We start from the raw sequence: 20,069 nt of genomic DNA, 5'->3' as shown, positions 1-20,069 counted from the left end.
TATGAGCTTTGATGGCTTCCTTTCTTTTATATTTTCATTCTCTACTTTTTTTTATCTCTTTTAGAAAACTCCACTATAATATTTTCACAAAACCAACTTCATAGGAAAATAATATTCATGTTCACATCCTCTACTTCAATATTAGAATCATGCCATACCTATTTTGGTGCAAACTCATCTTCTTTAAAATCTTTCTATTTCTCCTCTCAGAGATATCAAGCTAAAGATACCACTTAATGGCACCCAACTCACCACGAAGCCAATATCCCTAATCTACTCCAATTACATCCAATTCAACAATATTTCATGAAAAATTTAATATATGCAGTCAATCCACTCTTTATCTCACCTCATTTCATAAATTCAATTACATATGTTTCATCTTAACAAATGGTGCAATGGGCAGGCCAAATCGGGATTTCAAACCAAACTAGAGTCCTCCAATTTTTTTGCAGAGTCACTACAAAATGGTTTGGGAGTGCATGTTCTCCAATTTATTATTCTGTCACTACGAAATGATTTTGTAGTTCTTGTTAAAATTCTATATTGCGATTTCAGGGAAGATGAAACAACTTGACACTTTTACAAACTAACTCTACATGACCCAGACTTTCTTCTCAACACAGTAAATGATTTACTTTGCCTCTCTTCAATGGGTTTGCAATGTTGGCTCGAATTTAATAGTCAGAAAACCAATCACAAAGGGATTTTGACTGTATTAAAAACAAGATACTTTGTTTCACTATAAATCCACTCAAATCGCTGTAAAAACCATGCATTTATTGTGTCAGAACATAGTGAACATTCCTCCATGGGGTTTTGAAACTATTACAACAAAGTAAAAAAGATAAATGAATAATCACACAATAATTAAAGCTATAATTTCCAAATTTTTAATGTAAATTGGTTCAACCAATTATAGGCTCTCAGATTGATCAACATGCATACGAATAAAAATACAAATAATAGTGGTTCACAAGAAGAAATTGATTCAGTGTAACTGTAGAGCATCAATTCATTTAACAATCACAGAACCCACATCCCAATTGTTATTCATTATTTCATTCACACAAAAATACTTTTAAGTTCACACAGATTGGAAAGTACAGACATTTGCAAAACTTCAAAAGTGTAATTACATAGAAAAAATGAGTACTCTCTTCTCTCCCTCTCGCTTCTCCTTCCCTCTTTTCCTCCTCACCTTAGGAACTTCCCATCACTCTTCTTTATTGTTCCCCAAAAGAAAAAATTAACTATGGGAACCAAGAGTCACAAAAATGTGAATCGTTTCCCCTTCTCCACAAGATAAGGGAAACTGAAAGAATCGTTTCCCCTTCTCCACAAGATAAAAGATAAAAAATCACTACTAAATCAAATATTTAGAATTTATTATCAAAACATTTAAAAAATTTCCCCGACATTACCATGTGACCACCTCATTGCATTGGTAAGATCCTATCCAAAGCCTTCATATCTTGTGCTCGGCCTATGCACCTGAATCAACACACTAGTTCAACTCCAAGACGAGGACCATCAAATTCTCTTCACAAGGAAAGCACCCAATTGTGTAACTCTTAAGGTTCTCAGAAAGATTCTTAAGTTACAAAATCCATACTGGAAACTCAAATTATTTGAAGTTGATGCCTACCTTGACGGTGGTGGAATTAATGTTATTTGGGACTTCATTCCCTAGAGTATACGTGTCCTGACCAAACTTTCTGTCATAGATATCTCACTACTTGCAAAGATATATAAATACTTTTACCATTTATTTTCTTGCATTATGGGAAGCAAATCAATGTATCATGTACCTAGGCTAGTTTTATATATACTACATTTTTCTTTTAGAAAGGATTCATCTTCCACTACGAATAAGTTATCTCTAATGAAATTTATTTCCAATTAGGAATTAATTCAAGAACAAAAGGTTTTTTGTGACATCCTACCTAGTGATGGTCATTCTTTACTATAATTTATTCAATAGCTTACCCTAGAAGAGTAACATGAACCCTGAAGTTGAAGTGGTATAATTTTAGTACCCTATTTTGTGGAAACACAAAGCTTTGTTTTCCTTATGGTTTGTCCAAAACTGATTTGTTAAGGATTTTAGCTACATGCTAGTGGAAAACGAACCACATAGTATATATGCAAAAGCATATGAGTTCCTAAAAGGGAAAGGAGTGTATGTAGAAAAGGATAGTCAGACATACATTATGTTAATTATAGTTATGAATATAAACCCCTATTCTTAGACTAAATATTACACTCAGAGGGGCGGTGAATCAATGTGACGACATATTCAACATTTTAAAACGATTTCATCAATTTCATCAATATTATATAACAGTGCATTAGTAAATAACATACATCATAACAGTGAATGAAACTATGCATCATGTAACAATCATCACATCAACACATGAGAACACCAGTTTTTACACAGAAACCCTTATAGGAGAAAACCACAAATTTTTTGTCTTCTTCAATTTGATTACATAAATTTGCAGGAACCAACCTACCAGAGGCATCCACCCCCAAAAGTAAATTTTCAGGAACTAACCTACTAGAGGCACCAACCCCCAAAATGTACAAGCACCCACTTACAATAGGCTACAACCTGATTGCAGAATCAACCTAGAAAATGAGCAAGCACCAACTTTTTGTAGGCTTAAACATGATTGAGGCACTAACCTCGATGGAGGTACATGTTAGCCTTGTTAGCAAATGGCCCAAAAAAGAATCCAAATATGCTCTTTAAGTCTTCAAAAGATAGAAAAATCCCACCAAAGATAAAAACCAGCGCAGGAGAAGAACCCTTGGAATGGCGGAAAAGCATTATCGGAGGGAAAAAACCCAAGAAAATAGTGAAACAATAGAGTATCAGAGGCATACACAGAGAAATGCACATGAGGCATCAGATCTCGCTGATCAATGGTCTAGATTGGATCAGCAGGTCGAAATCGGCAGAGGCAATTGGCGGATATTGGCGTGGACCATATGGAACTTGTGACAACGATCAATGATGCAACGTGGACCATCGGTCAAGTGCGTAGATCGACAACCCACATCGCATCGCAAGATCACAATCGCAAAATACAAGGAGCGCTCACCATGGGCCTGAGGCATGAGTGATATGCAATTGCGATCAATCGCATTGGCAAATCACAATCGGGGAAACATTATCCATCGGGGCTATTATACAGACATATGTGCGATGTGATTAACCGAACCCAACAGTTATATATATGATATTTCATAAAATTTGAAGTTTGTAGAAAGGCCATTTTTAATGCATTTTCGCAGTTTTTCGTTATTTAAAGAAATACAAAGGGAACATTGGGGCAGCATCAGTGTGATAAAACCTGGACCCGAAGGGGTTGACGCATGCAAATATATAGAATTTTAGGTCCGCCAAAGCCGATTTTTCATGGTTTTTAGTGTTTTTTAACATATTCCAAAAATAAAAAGGGAAGATTGTAACAGGCCATGTGCAACATGCAACAACGACTAGAGGGAAGACCCAATAAAGGAACAGGCCATATTTGAGGCCTTTTGAAATCCGAAATAAATAGAGATGGGAAGGATTTTATAGTATGGCACCGTTTCTTTGTGTTAATACAAAGGGGCCGATTGAAGGGATTACAAAGGCCCGAAGACCCATTCCATCAAAAAACAGAGGCTAGGAGACAGAGACCATGAGGCAAAATGCAGGAAGGGGAAAGGCAACATCCCAACTTATCCAAAACCAACAAACGATCATGGAGCATCAAGTGCACAAGCGAGCTCCCAGACAGTACAACAAACTACCATAATTCAGTTACTTTGCTGTCAGAAGAAGAAACCTCTGAGCCCACATTTTCCTAGTCAGGGCATCAAGCAATTAAAAAGACAGAGGGATAGAATAAGACCTCTCAAGCCTTAGAAGGTTCGAGAGCATTGTTAAAAGGCCTATAAATATTTGAAGGTTTAGAGTAATAGGGGTTCAACTTCTGGAGATTGTGGATACTTTGCTACTCAAGCTTCTCATCTTCATTCTAGCAATATAAGCTTCTTTTGCTGTTATATGTTCAATTTCCATTTTCTCTTCTATTTTATGATTGCACTTGAATAGGTTGTTCATGTTTCTTCTGTGTCTAATGCCAGATAACTGTCACCTTATCTATGCATTGATAAATTAGATTTGCAAGATTCATTTACTTCCTATAGCTGGCCATTCATATGTGTTTATAGATACATCAACTAGTACAGTCAATATTCTCCATCTATCCATTGAATCTACAAACTATTGAGCATTAGTGGTCTAAAGCCTTGTAAAGCTAAGGGTGTTCATGCATGTCTTGAGTAAAAACAGAGTTGAAACAATTATCTGGCTTGATCCAAACCTTCATCCATTCCAATAGTTCCGAGAACAATATTGAAGATTATATGTTACCAGGCATCTCTGGGCTGCAACCTAGGAGAGTTTCCAGGAGTGATAACATAATTGGAACCGTTTCCAGGGAGAGGAAACTAAAGCTCAGCTTCCCTGGGAGACGACAGAGATCCGTCTTTGATGATAGACAAAGTTTGGGCACTTTTTTGGTTGTAATCATCTATCTGGAAACTCCACTGAAGGACGAACCTCTTGGTGACTCCACTTCATAGTTTTGGATTAGTTTGTGAGGCATACTCGGAGAAATCCTCACAAGCTACAAGCTGATCCAGTACCTGACCCTGAAAAAATCATCAAAGGAAGAAAGGTATTGCAGAAAGGAGCATCAGGTTCAGGTAAATCTAAACAATATTCCATATCTCTTCAAGAAAATCCTGCAATAGAACAAATACATGTTGAGAGTATAGCATCTAATACAAGCAATGAAGAAAAACCCTCAGAGATTCATTAAGCTCCTTATTCTTTAGGTTCTCTTTTTGTTATATGCCCAAAATAAACCTCAACTCCTATCCATCATACTTCTTTAGTCTTATCAGTCACTCCTCAGCCCTCTATCATTCAAACTAACAGTACCCTTATAGCCACCACAGCTATGGTAGGACCACAAGTACCTACCAAAATGGAAAGAATCATAGCTACTAGATATGGACCTCTACTACTTCCCACTCCTTTGAATGCCATGCCTACTGGAGATTATTAGAAATATACGCCGAAGTTCACTGGGATTGAAGGTGTTATAGCTAAGGAACACCTTGAGTCATTCTATAACTATGCTTATAACCTAGACATTAGTGAAGATGATGTGTGGATGAGAATCTTTGTCCAAAGCCTAGATGGAGAGGCTAGAAAATGGTTCAGAGAGCTAAGCCCAAGATCTATAGAAAGTATTGAGGCTTTATATGATGCATTCCTAAAGCATTGGGGGGATAAAAAGGATCTCCTCTACTACCACACTGAGTTTGGTAACTTAAAGAGGGAAAATGGTGAGTTTTTGTTTGATTTTAATAAGAGGTTTAACTGCATGTACAACAAGATACCAGCTAAACTAAAACCCACCACTACCTCTGCTAAACTAACTTATGCCAGTGCTTTTGATTCTGACTTCTGCCTACTGTTGAGGGAGAGGCGATGTGCTACTTTGGCTGATATGCAGGGTGCAACCTTCGAAGTAGAATCAAACATCATGGCTGCAGAGAAGCTCAAAGGTAATGTTGATAGAAGGAGACAGAGGGGTGAGTCTTCATAATCTTCAGATCCCAAGATAGATAAAATGACCAGGATGATAGAGTCATTAGCCTCTGAAATCTCCAAATTAAAGGTTGAGCAGAACCCTAGGAAAGGATGAGTTCCTAATACCTTTTCTCCTAGAAATCCAAATCCATATAGAAGTGCTAATGAGCAGTTGCAGATTTCGCAAAGAAGCAAAGATGCCAATGAAGACCAAGGGTGAAGACCCCTTTTCAAAATGTAGTCATGAAAGAGGAGCAGTTTGATGAAGATGATGAGATCCATTGTATGGAAGACAAAGGCAGTGCCCCTTTTTTTGACCTTAGCTGCCTATGAAAAGTCATTATTCAATGACCAGATTAACCAAGAATGGTATGGCGAAGCTGTTCTACAAACTGAAGATCAACACAGATATAATCTAAGGTCGAAGATGAATAATGCCAAGGAAACTCTTGTTCAAAGAGCTGATGTCCCTGCAGTACAGCAAGCTAATAAGTAGAGGTGACCGACAGTTGATCCCATCATCCTCAAAGCTCCAGCTCATGAGGTAAGAGGCCTTGACAAGTCTCCTTCTCCTTTCAGTTTTGAATCAGAAATTCAAAAGCTAAGAATACCTATACCTCTAATTGAACTAGTGAAGAATGAGTCCTTCAAAAGATCTATCCTCGAGGCCCTTGAGCCTAAAGCCATCCAAGCCTCCACCGACTATGTAAATCTACAAGATAACAAATTGGCAGTTATTCTCAGCCCAATGATTGAAAATTGTGAGGATAGCTCCCCATCATTCTATGTCTCTCTGGCTATTCATGATAAATCCTTCACAACTACATTCTGGAAATTGGAGTCAGCCATAATATAATGCCCAAGGCTTTCATGGATGAGTTGGGTCTTGACATTACCAAGCCTTATCATGACCTGTTTTCTTTTGACTCTAGAAAAGTGAAATGTCTGGGATTAATCAAAGACCTAGCCATCACTTTGTCTCAGCTACCCATGAAGAGCATGATGATGGATATTGTGGTAGCAGATGTACCCCCCAAGTTTGGCATGTTGATTTCCAGAGGCTGGATCAAGAGATTAGGTGGAACATTGCAAAATGATCTGTCCTATGCTATTGTCCCAGTTTTTGGAGGTGAAAATAGGAGATTGTATAGAGAGGCTCAGTTGGCTTATATCATCAGTGATGAGAAGAATCCTACCAATCATCCCATCTATGTTGTTGACACTGATTTTGGAGCTTGTTTTCTTCAGATCGAAGAATCTCAGTTGGCCTCCACACAGCTTAAGAAACTAGTTTGCTAGATCACAGAGGAAGAAGGCCCATAGATTTGGGACATGTTCTTTGATGGAGCTTGCTCTAAGGAAGCTGTAGGGGCAGGTGTAGTCCTTGTGTCCCCCACACAGGAATGCATTCATTTATCTTTCATATTAAGTTTTCAGGTCACAAATAACATATAGAGTATGAAGCCTTGATGTTGGGCTTAAACAATGCCAAAGAAATGGGCATCAAAGGTCTGAAGGTGTTTGGAGATGCAGACCTTATCATTCAGCAGGTGAACAAAACCTTCCAAGCAAAACATCCAAGGCTGAAAGCATACAGAGATGAGGTGAAATATATACCATCTCTACCCCACAATGTCAAATACTGGAAAGTTTTTGAAGAGGATGATGAAATTAATAGGCTTTTACAAGTCTTTGATGAATTTTCTGAAATTCATGAAAAGAAGATAAAAGAAACCTTTGATAGAAAGGTAAAATGGGACAATTTTCAGTTTGGTGACTAGGTTCTCAAATGGGATGCGTTGAAGGAAAATAAGGGCAACCATGGTAAATTTGATGCCTTATGCACAGGTCCGTTTGTCATTGCTCAAGTTCAGATGAAAAATACCTTTATTCTACACAGTCTGGAAGGAGGAGATGTTTCTGGTAGCCCAGTCAATGGGCAATTCTTGAAACTTTATTTCATTTAAGGCTTTAAAGCGTTTGTATTGTAAATATGTTTTTTCAATTTTTATTTTGTTGCAAAATAAACTCCATGTCCAATGGAACACTAGAAGGAAGATTTGATTTTGGTTTTAGAGGAAAGGCATTGTTCTGTAGTTCTTGAAACTTCACAAGGAGGCTTTTATCCCCAGAAGGAGCCAGTGTTAGCCTTGTTGGCAAATGGCCCAAAAATGAATCCAAATATGCTCTTTAAGTCTTCAAAAGACAACAAAATCGTGCCAAAGATCAAAAGCAGTGCAGGAGAAGAACCCTTGGAATGGCGAAAAAGCACTATCGAGAAGCAAAAACCTAAGAAAATAGTGAAAAAAATAGAGTACCAAAGGCATACACAGAGAAATGTACAGCAGCCGTCAGATCTGGCCAATCAACGGTTGAAATTTGATCGGCAGGTCACAATCGGCGGATATCAGCGTGGACCATATGGCACTTGCAATGGCGATCAACGATGCAACATGGACCGTCAATCAAGTGCACTAATCGACAGCCCACGTCGCATCGCAGGATTGCTATCAGAAAATACAAGGAAAGTGCTCACCATGGTCCCAGGGCATGAGCAATATGCGATTGTGAACAATCACATCGGCAGATCACAATCGGGGAAACATTATGGAGCGGGGCCATTATACAAGCATATGTGCGATGCGATTAACTAGACCCGAGAGTTATATATATGATATTGCATAAAATTTGAAGTCCGCAGAAAGGATATTTTAATGCATTCTTTTAGTTTTTCATTATTTAACAAAATACAAAGGGAACCTTGGGGTAGCACCGATGGGATAAAACCTGGACCTAAAGGGGTTCAGAAATGAAAATATATAGAATTTCACGTCCGCCAAAGCTGATTTTTCATGGTTTTTAGTGTTTTTTAACATATTCCAAAAATAGAAAGGGAAGATTGTAACAGGCCATGTGCGACATGTGATGCAATCCAAAGGGTAGACTTGATAGAGGAATAGGCCATATTTGAGGACTTTTGAAGTTTGAAATAAAGAGAGATGGGCGGGATTTTACAGTGTGGCAACATTTCTCTGTGTTAACAGAAAGGGGCCGATTGAAGGGATTACAAAGGCCCGAAGACCCATTCCATCACAAAACAGAGGCCATCAGACAAAGACTGTGAGACAGAAGGCTGGAAGGGGAAAGGCAACAACGCAACTCATCCAAAACCAACAAACGATCATGGAGCATCGCTTGCACAAGCGAGCTCCCAGACAGCGCAGCAAACTACCAGAATGTAGTTGCTTTGCTATCAGAAGAGGAAACCTCTAAGCCCACACTTACCTAGTGAGGGCATCAAATAGTTAAACAAAGACAGGGATAGATTAAGACATCTCAAGCCTCAGAAGGCTCGAGAGAATTGTAAAAAGGCCTATAAATATTTGAAAGTTCAGAGTAACAGGGTTTCAACTTTTAGAGACTGTGGATACTTTGCTAGTCAATCTTCTCATCTTCATTCTAGCAATATAAGATTATTTTGCTATTATATGTTCAATTTCAATTTTCTCTTCTGTTCTAAGCTTGCGCTTGAATAGGTTGTTCATGTTTCTTCTGTGTTTAATTCCATATAACTGTCATCTTATATCTACGTTGATAAATTAGATTTGCAAGCTTCATTTACTTCCTGTAGCTGGCCATTCATATGTGTTTATATATGCATCTTCTAGTACAGTCAGTATTCTCCATCTATCCATTGAATCTACAAACTATTGAGGATTAGTGACCTAAAGCCTTGTAAAGTTGAGGGTGTTCATGCATGTCTTGAGTAAAAATAGAGTTGAAATGGTCATCTAGCTTGATCCAAATCTTCATCCATTCCAATAGCTGAGAACCATATTGAAGATTATATGTTACCAGGGATCTCCGAGTTGCAACCTAGGAGAGTTTCCTGGAGTGATAACAACACCCACCTCCTTCTTCAACCTAACATGGACCAATTTTCACAATATTTTATACTGGATCAACAAAAATAAAAAATAATATGAGTCTTCATAAACTAATCATACCATTGTTGTCACAACCCTATTCATCAAACTATCATCAACCACTCATCAAGTTGCTACCAATGTTTTCATGCATTGTTCATCAATAAACCTATTCATCAAAACAACCTATTCATCAATCCAGTACAATAACATCTTTCCTAAATCCCATTTTGGTCATACATACAACACCTCCTCATAAACACTAAAATATGTTCATAAGCCCCAGAATGAAAAATATAGCTTTATAACATCAAGAATACATCTTCATGATTCTTCATAACCCTTGGAAAGATCACAATTGAGTTTTCGTCATTTGGCCTTTTTCAAAATTCAATTTGGCTTCAAAATCACCCAAAGAACCATATAAAACTATATGATAAATTAAGTTTTCAACAAAATGACTCTTTGAGGGAATGTTGTGACAAAATGATTTTTTCCCGACAACCTTTCTACAAAATGCTCCTTTTTTCTCTACCTAACTATTTGATAAAATATATTCTGTTGGAAAAAATAAAATACATTTTTTTTTACCTCGACCGAAATTAAACCTATAACCTCTCCCATGTGAAGTGTTGTCAACACCAATTCAATTGCAAACCTAGTCATTCATGTTTCCAAAAAAATACAAATTTAAATATTTGGACCATGTTTGAAAAATTAAAGGATAAACCTTCGGGCTTAGCCATGCATATGAGACATATTCAAACATACAACCAATCAACAAAATAGATCTTGCGACTTGCACCTTCAAGCCAATGCACCACAGTAGATCTTGTGACCTTACAACTTGCATATTCAAATTAATATAGCACAACAAGGCTCACTTTCTGTTCCTTTGGGCCAACACTATAGAGATCACAACCTTGCCTCTTTAGAAAATAAACAGAGATCATGAGTTTTTCCTTCAACACAACATAGCATGCAACCTATTCCTATGAGTAACCAATACAACAGAGAGCATGACCATGTGCCTTCGAGAAACCAACACAAGAAAGAGCATGACATTGCACCTTCTGGAAATTAACAAAGAAAAGATCACAACATGTGACTTTGGGAAACAGACAAAACAGAGAGTATGATCATGTGCCTTCGAGCAATCAACACATTAGACACCATGACCTACAACCTTTGGGAAACCAACACAAAAATCTCATGAGATTTTCCAATACATCCAATAGAGCTCATGTATTGTATCATTCATATGCACAAACAAAGAAAGATGCCTCAAGCCAAAATGAAGCAAAGTTATCATGTCAATTATTGATGTCTCTTATCAGGTGAATCTTTCAATGATCGAGCACACATCAAATCACATTGACTTCCCTTGTATATATAAAATAGAGAAACAAAGATTGATCGAGGCTCACATGAATTTGAGGTTTGGGGGCCAACACAAATTGAGGAAGTTCCATTTTCCCTTGCCATGTGACGTGGTCCTAAGGTCCATGGGAAAAGAAATGTTGAAATCATCTCGATGTCACCGTTAACACATGGCATGCATTGAATAGGTCATGTGTCACTCAAAAATAATCCAATTAATTAACCAGACTACCTAGTCATCATGCCATGTGGCACCTACCACATCATCATGCGCACCAAATCTCTCACTACCATCTATCATTGGAGATGACATGTGTGCTTCTAGTCACACTTATATGTCCTGTGTTAAGGGCCACTTAACGTCCTTCGAAGCCTACCATGTTTCAATCACTCATTCTACCAACATGGCATAGGTAAAGTGATATGGGGAAGACATTAAAGTTTGTGTGTGTCATACACAATCCATCATTCATGAATTCTTCAATGATTAGGTCAGCCCTAAGATACATGCTTTTTAACATATTTAAATAGTGTGAAAATCTCTACACCATTTTTCATTGATTGCAATACAATATCATAGATTTTATCTAAAGATGTGCGATGTTTAACAAATTTGGTGTTTTGGCCCTCATTGTAGTTGTCAACTTCAAAGTGACATATCTTCTTATTCGAGAGGATTTTGACCAAGTGTGATATATCATTGTAAAGGTCTCAAAAAGGACCATCCAACCATGCCATCCATAGTTTCATTTGAAAATCATAATTCCAAGAAACATTTGATAGACTTCGAGCCACTCACACCATTTAATGTTACCTTTTCAAGATATCGAACTTATCATGGGAAGACTAACCAACCATGGTATCTATAGCTTCATTTGACTTCCCCTTTGACATAAATGACATAGGTTATCACCAATGAATACACTATGTTCAACAAAGTCCCCATTTTTCATTAATGGCAACACCATCAAAAACTGAGTTCCATTGATGGCAATAACTCATGTTGTCAAGCTGCTACTAGATTCATAACTATTCTTGTAATTTCATGTGGACCTGTTTGCTTGTGAAAGAATATGCTCTGAGATATGTGAATCTCCCCGTGCTAATAAACTCTCTTTTGGTGAAGTTTCCTACAATGAAAAGACTCCTCCTATATAAGCCTTGTTAGTCAAACTTATTTATAGTTTCATGATGTCATATGTTGAGATTGTAGCTTGGGAGCTACTCCAAGCCCTAAGGTTTGGGCTTTTTGAGGAATTGGCACCACAAATAGACTTGTTGGGTAAGAACCCCAAGCATGTGACCTTTGCACCAAAGCATGTGGGTGTGGAACCACTACGAGTTGTAGACAATTGGAACTTGGAGAATGTAGGGTATCCTTAGAGGACAAAGGAACCACTTGTTGCACCAACAGAAGTAGTGGCCTTGATTTAGGACATCCAACGTGTGAAACATCTCAAGAAATACATTTGAGGCAACCAAAGATACTAGAGGCATACCCAAGGTAAGAAAAGGATTGTGTTTGGGTCTATTTCTCTTGATTGATTAGGCCGAGTTCGAGCAACAGTAGCCAGCAAAGAAGAAGGAGAATTTTTGTGTCAAATTTTGTGGAGAATCATCTTGAAAATAAGCTGAGAATTCTCTGTTAGGATCCAAGCTCCTGTAGCATCCTTCTTGAGAGTCAAGAAGGTATAACAGTAGGTTGGGAGTTGTCTTTATGACCAGCATAGGGAGCGTCTTGTTGAAGGAAAGGAAGTTGTAGACTTTGCTATAATAGATGGCCAGGGAGAATGGTTGTAACAGTGGTTTTGATATTCTAGTTGTAACAGTGGTTTTTGATATTCTAGTGGTATTCTAGTTGGCCAGGGAGAATGGTTGTATCCACGTCACATGGAGAACCTTCTACCATATTAAATGCATGCATTTCTTCCAATTATCCGAGCTTCTGAGCATCTAGAGTACTTAGACTAACCATATAGTTCAGTGAAAGCGTTTTTCCCTTGTGAAAAAAAATATGGTTTCGTGTTACTATTTAGTTTTAAAAGAGGAAATGGATCCCGGTCACCAGTTCTCCACTGTAACCCTAACAAAACCGCGTGACTGTTTTGTTGTTTATAACATTATTATAAAAATATCCTCCTACCAGGGCCTTGATGCGCACGGCTGAAAAACATATCCTACATTTTCTGATTCTGTATATCGAAGAAAGAGGACTGAGAAGAAGAATCCAATTCAAGAGAAGAAGACTGAGAATAAGAATCTATTTCGGAGTCTTACAAAAGAAAAAAGAACAGAAAATGCAAAAATTGTGATGCAGACAGACCAGAATGTGATTCCCTCGGTTTAGATGCCGGTTATAAAACCCTACACCTATTTAAAAGAAATCGTCGAAAGAGGACCAGAATCTAAGCGCTTGTGAATTTTGTAACAGCCTTAGTACCCTCGGACATGGTGAACATTTAAATACATTAGGTAGAGAACCAAACCTTTTGTTGTTTTCATTTTGCAGTCACATTTCAAAATTTTCAATTCGGCCTACCAAAATTACACAATTCCAATCCTTTGAAGTATATTCGTTGAAGTTTTTGAGATCTCCAAAACAACTTAAAATATCAATAGAAAACAAAACAGGATCAATCAAATTACAAACCTCTGCTGCTAAAATTCCTACCGCATTCTCTGTATCCATGTCACATCGAGAATCTCCGACCATATTAAATGCATGTACTTAGACTAACAATATAATTCAGTGAAAGCGTTTTCTTATTCTGAAAAAAAATACAGTTTCGTGGTACTATAGTTTATATAGTTTCGTGTTACAAGTTCTCCACTGTAACCCTAACAATACTGTTTTGTTCTTCATAACATTATTATAAAAATATCCTCCTACCAGGACCTTAATGCACGGCTTAACAACATATGCTACATGTTCCAATTCTGTATATCAAAGAAAGATACTGCAAGCTTTTCAGATAACCAGATAATAAATTTATTGTATTTGCTTCAAATATTTCAGATAAACAGAAGATAAAAAGGAAGATACTGCAAGTTTTTCACATCTTTAAAGGAACATGTGAAAGCTCAATTCAAGAGAAGAAGACTGAGAGTAAGAATCCATTTCGGAGCCTTACAAAAGAAAAAAGAACCGAAAATGCGAAAATGTAAAACTTGTGATGCAGACAGACCAGAATGCGATTCCGCTGGTTATAAAAGCCTAAACCTATTTAAAAGAAATAGTCGAAAGAGGACCCGACTCTAAGCGCTGGTGAATTTTGTAACGGCCTTAGTACCCTCAGACACAGCGTGCTCGGCGAGCTCCCCTGGAAGAACGAGTCTTGCGGCTGTCTGGATCTCCCGGGAAGTAATAGTTGGCTTCTTGCTGTAGTGAGAGAGTCTAGATGCCTCAGTCGCCAATTTCTCAAATAATCATTGATAAAGCTATTCATGATTCCCATGGCATTGCTGGAAATACCCATTTCCGGATGGACCTGCTTCAGAACCTTGAAGAGATAGATCTTGTACGTCTCCACACTTCTCTTGTGCTTCTTGCTCTTTTTGTCGCCTTCCCTTAGTAGCTTATTCTCCGGCTTCAAAGGTTTCTTTTCTGTTGAAGGCGAATTCCCCACCACCGGCTTTTTCCCAGCCACGGGCCTCTTCTCTGCCTTCGGGGCCATTGATGCCACTATCGTGACTCGAACCTCAAGACCACACAAAAGACTCGGGGTCACTATATCTGTCAAAAGGAAAAGCGTCAGTGGAAAATGAAAGCCGGAGGCCGTTCATTATATAGGCGCTCGAGTGTCTTTCCTATTGGCTGATCTCTTAGCTCCACGGATTGCTGATGTAGCCCAGATTTTAAGGGTGGTTTGGTTTTACAATTTGATTATTATCTGGTGACTAAATTACATTCACTTTAACTCTTGAAATTACCAAGTACAAGGGGATCAAATCTTTTTTTATTTCAAAAAATATTTGTATTTTAAGAGACTTGATCCCTTTCACAATTAATAAATCTGAAGTTAAAATAAATTTACTATTATTTATTATTAATTATATTTTCACAATTAATAAATCTGAAGTTAAAATAAATTTACTATTATTTATTATTAATTATATTATAATTATTAATTTTATGTTATTTTCATTTTTATTTTTATTTGATTTTGACCCAATCAAAATGTCAAACCACACAACATTTCTACCAAAACCCTCTCTCCACCCAATAATAAAAGTTTTTCGGATGAGTTGTGTGATAAGCTATAAACAAATATTTTGAATATGAAGTTTTAATGGTTGATTTTAGCGGGTTATTAGAATAACAGTTTTCTTATAAGTTAAGGCTAATTTTTTATTTACTTTTTAATTTGGAAAGTTTTTGTGATGGGAAGAGTTTTATTATAAATTATAAATAAGTATTTTAAATATAATGCCAAATTTTGTTTGTTGGGATTTATTTTAACATATTAAATTTTAAAATTCATAGTAATTGAGTGGAAATTAAATCAAGTGTGATGGTGTGTATGTATATATATATTTTTGGTAATAAACTTTTGGGGGCTAATCCACATTTCTTTCTAGAGTTCATTGTGGGTTTAAATGATTGTATCGGAATAAGTTAATGATGAATTTTAAAAAGAAATGAAGATTTTGTTATAAATTATTATATCATGGGTCTGCTTATTTTTATGTTGAGGTGTTTATTTTCGAATAGGGTTTCCAAAACTTGTGTGTTTATTTTTATGTTGAGATGTTTATTTTGGAATAAGGTTTCCAGAATTTTCATTTAATTACAGCTATACATGTATTTATTTTGTAACAAACTTTCAGAATTTTAGTTTAATTATTAATTAGCCTAGATCCATCTTAACTCCATATCTATTAAGAGTTGAGAGGGATCAAATTTCTCCAAGTGCAAACCTCTTTTTTTTAGTGAAAAACCTGAAGAAATTTTTAAACCTCAAGAGATTTGATCCCTTTAGGAGGTTCATATATCCAGAGTTAAGATGGATTTAAGCTAGTTAAATTGTTAATTATTAATAATTTTAATTAATAATTTAATTTTTATTTTTATATAATTTGAGGAAACCATACAAAAATGTTATAAATTTAAACTTAAAAAATATATATATTTATAACATATTTGTTTGTGAAATGAGAAATGGTTTTTGGGCTTGTGGTATTGATGAGCCATGGTGGCCCATGATATTGTAAGAAAGTTAATAATATCCATGGTAAAGTTGGAGTGAATATCCATGGTTAAAAGTCTTTTTATATTGTAACTATTAAGTTTTTATGTGATTATTAATGTGCATAGTAATAACAACATAAAATCATAAGAGTAGATTTTAAATCACTATATTATTTCTAATTATTTTTATTAAATTATTTAAAATATTTTCTTCCATTGCAATTTTTTTATGATTAAACATAATGTGTGGACTAAAGTTACACTAATATAAATCTATATTAAATTTAGATTTGCCAATCACAAAGAGGAATCAAATTTAGCAAATCCCCTCAAAAGTACAAAACTAGAAAGAATATGTATACCAAAGCTGTTTGATAAACTCTCCAATCTTAAATCAAAACCCAAACTTAAAATAAATCTATGCAAGAAAAATCAAACTAATATTAAAAATAAATTAAATAGACTTACCTAATTAATTTTCTCTTTATATTTACCCAAGAAAAACATTCTAATTTAACATATTTAATAATAATAAAAAAGGTTCAAATTAATAATCTATTATTATAACACAAACCTGGTTTCAAAAAAAATGCATTGTAGTAATAAATAATTGTAAAGGCTTTAACATTTAAAATAATATATAATATTATAAGGAAAATAAGATATATTGAATATATTGAATGAAGGCGCACATGGGGAAGCAATTTAAGGTTTAATAACACAAACCTGGTCTCAAAAAACTCATTGTAGTAATAAATAACTGTAAAGGCTTTAACATTTAAAATAATATATAATGTTATAAGGAAAATAAGATATATTGAATATATTGAATGAAGGCGTAGAGAGGGAAGCAATTTAAGGTTTCGAAAGGGCACAGTCTTGGGATCGATGAAGGCCATCCAAAGGTGTACGAACGACAACAGTAACCGTACATCTAGAAGCATATGGGAAACGCTTGGCTCTTGTGCATTCTTTATGGGAATTATCATTGCCTCAATACGTGGTCGTTTTATTTCCTTGACTGATGTGGAAATCTCCCTTTGTTTTACCTATTCAAATACTCTCATATCCCTTAGGGTCTAGAGTTACAGTGCATCTTGTTACTGTTACTATTACTATATCTCATTAGTGTTACCATATCAATTTTGTGGCAAACATCATGGTCAAACCATGAGAATTCATTGACATGGAGCCGAAGGTGAAGGATATTCTCACAGTCTGGGGTCTAGAGCCAACTAAGCATAATTTGGCCAATGTGACTCTTCCAGCTAGATCTCTAGATGGAAAAAGAGGAGCCAAAATGTTTGGATGGAATCCGGCGAGTGGTTTAGGGTTTTTGGAAGGAGGTGAAACCGTTGGTCCAAGGGTGGTTTCTAGGGGCTCTGACATCAGCCTTCAAGAAGGCTTGGAGATAGCATCATTTGTGGTGGCTCAGACGGAAGCTGAGAAAGAAAAAAATCTAGGTTCTGAAAATTCTCTACAAACTCCTGCATCTAGTTTTTGTTGGGAGGGTTGGAAGATATTGTCATTAATAGTAATCTGAGAAGAAATGAAGAGTTGAAAGCTTGTCTTGCCAAAGGTCGGTTGATAAACTAGTTGGTTTCTGGGCAAAATTTGAATTGTGTCTACCATTGTTGTTCGGGTGTTCGAATGCCAACAGTTAACCTCGAATCTATACACAGAGCAGTCATATTTTTTGGAAGCGACGTAGAGCAAAGTCATTCCTCAGGGAAAATGGTTACAAAAGGAGGGTTGTTTCAGCTTACCACACAGCCTAGAAGGGACGAAACAGGCGAGCGGTCCTTTGACTATTTTCTGAGGGTTCAATAATGAAACTCCACTTGAATACATATCCTAGCAAGTGGGGGAGATCCCACAGGATATCGAATTAGAACCAGAGGCACGCATACAAGAACCTGGGGTTTCAATAACCTGGTTATAAGAGGTGGAGTGGCGAAGGTGTAAAATTTTTGAATAATATGACACTTATTCACAGAGATTATCCTGATTATACACTATTGCGGAATACATGCACAATACATAATCTCCTCTATGTTGATCATCAATTTAGTAGGATTAAAAACCATGAAACATCAATCACATGCACACATTAACATAGTATGTATCCCAGGGAAAGCATACAGCTGAAAAACCCACACTATCTGTATATTATAATGATTGAGAACATGTAACAATACATAGTACAACACTCCTCACAAGTATCCAGCACTATCTCCACCTATTACACACAAAACTAGCTCAGATCTGAATCAATCACAGGTTCAAATCTCCTCCGCTGCTTTTCCTGCCTCCACTGCACAATCCAAAGTGAAAATCACATGAGCACAAGCTACAATTGCCTTGATATTGGCCCACACTGCGCAGTCCTCATTGGCATTACTCAATCCATGCATGTGCAAATCTCATGCACAACTGATAGTCACAACTCACCCTTTCACTTACCTCTAACACCTGTCTTTATTGAACTGTCCATGCAATCAGTTAACTGATGTATTCTTTAGTTTCTTTATGAGTTAATAATTAGTTAATTAATTAATATTTAATTCACACAACTCATCACTAGTGTATTCTTTAGTTAGACTAAAATACAACTAGTTCAACCAAGTCAAACTAAACACAACTCCATCAACTCCACATCCAACTCCACAGAACTCACATGCATGAGTTCTAACTGAAGTCCTCCATGCAATAGCTCAACTAACACATAAGAAACCACATGATTCCTTTTGTCAGCTGCATGTGCCACATTTGTAGCTCGAACTGAAGTGTCCCAAGAGAATAATATAATGTTTACAGTCCAGATATTACTAAGGGCTAATAATATTTGACTGTTTCTATTTTTAGCTCGACAGTCTAAAAATAGACTCTGACCAATCCGCTGTGAACCAAAAATAGAAGTCCATCTATTTTTCCCAACATTACCAATCATCCATAAACAACATCCTACAACTCATAGACCATGATCCATATGTCTAAAATAAGACATAGTCTAAAAATAGACTTTGCACCAAAAATAGCCTGCGGGACCACTTAGTGAAGGTGACTCCTTTCTAGTAAGCTCCATCATCTTGTTGCATTTTCAACACTCCCTCTCAACAAGATATGGATTATCTGCAACCCCTATCATGGAACTCTAGAATGTTCTGCATGCAACACATTTGCGTGGTCCACTTTGCTCCAACAACACTTGGAACAAAAACACTCCAAACTGACCACTCTGTTGGGCTAGGAACATACTCTGATGCTGAAGCTCTACCTGCTGCTGACAAGTGCTCCCTCTCTAACATCTATGCTACTACAACATCTGCATGCATCTCGCACCATTGCACACTTCTCTGTGCCACCTAGCATTGTGCAAAACACTTGTGACTCTCGCATTACTGCAGCCTACTAGCTATGCGTTGTCTTGGGATTCCCTACGTTGTTGCTCTCTCTACCGCTCCATCTGCATATGTCTCTACCTAATCAGTCAGTTCCTGCTACTCCACATTGGGGCTCCCGTAGCAAGGTCTCATCCAAGAGGTTAGGTATCTCAAGGATCCTACCCCTCCTCCTTGGGATGATCAATCCACATCACCCCACCTCCTACCTAGAGGTATGGCTGCATGCAATCCCTCAGCCCACCTGGCTCGAAGTTTCCCCCTACTGGAGGTATATGCATGAGTAGATGTCTCTACTCGATCTCCTCTCAGCTTCCCTTATTGTGGCTACGCCACAACCTCTTGAAGGTGCTGCACCAATCGTGGCTCCTCCACGATCGTCTAAGACTTCTTATGGCTTTGCATGTTGAGAGGTAATATACGCTCCCTCTCAACCACCAAGTCTCCATCACTTGCCTCGTTGCTCAAGGCTTTGCATGCATCTTGAACCTCAAGAACATATAGGTTCTTGA

The 20,069-nt window shown here is 36.9% G+C and overlaps 1 pseudogene; it reads right to left on the bottom strand.

Moving 5' to 3' along the window:
* Positions 1–13,941: 13,941 nt before the first annotated feature.
* Positions 13,942–14,702, bottom strand: LOC149206379 (histone H2B.3-like; annotated as a pseudogene).
* Between the last annotated feature and the right edge of the window lie 5,367 nt (positions 14,703–20,069).

The sequence above is a fragment of the Pinus tabuliformis genome, chromosome 1_2 (genome assembly GCF_031772625.1).
Source record: "Pinus tabuliformis cultivar Carrire ecotype Pingquan chromosome 1_2, CPIR1, whole genome shotgun sequence".
Taxonomy (NCBI): Eukaryota; Viridiplantae; Streptophyta; class Pinopsida; order Pinales; family Pinaceae; genus Pinus; species Pinus tabuliformis.
Note: the sequence above shows the minus strand (reverse complement) of the source record. Positions and strands in the feature narration are given on the sequence as shown.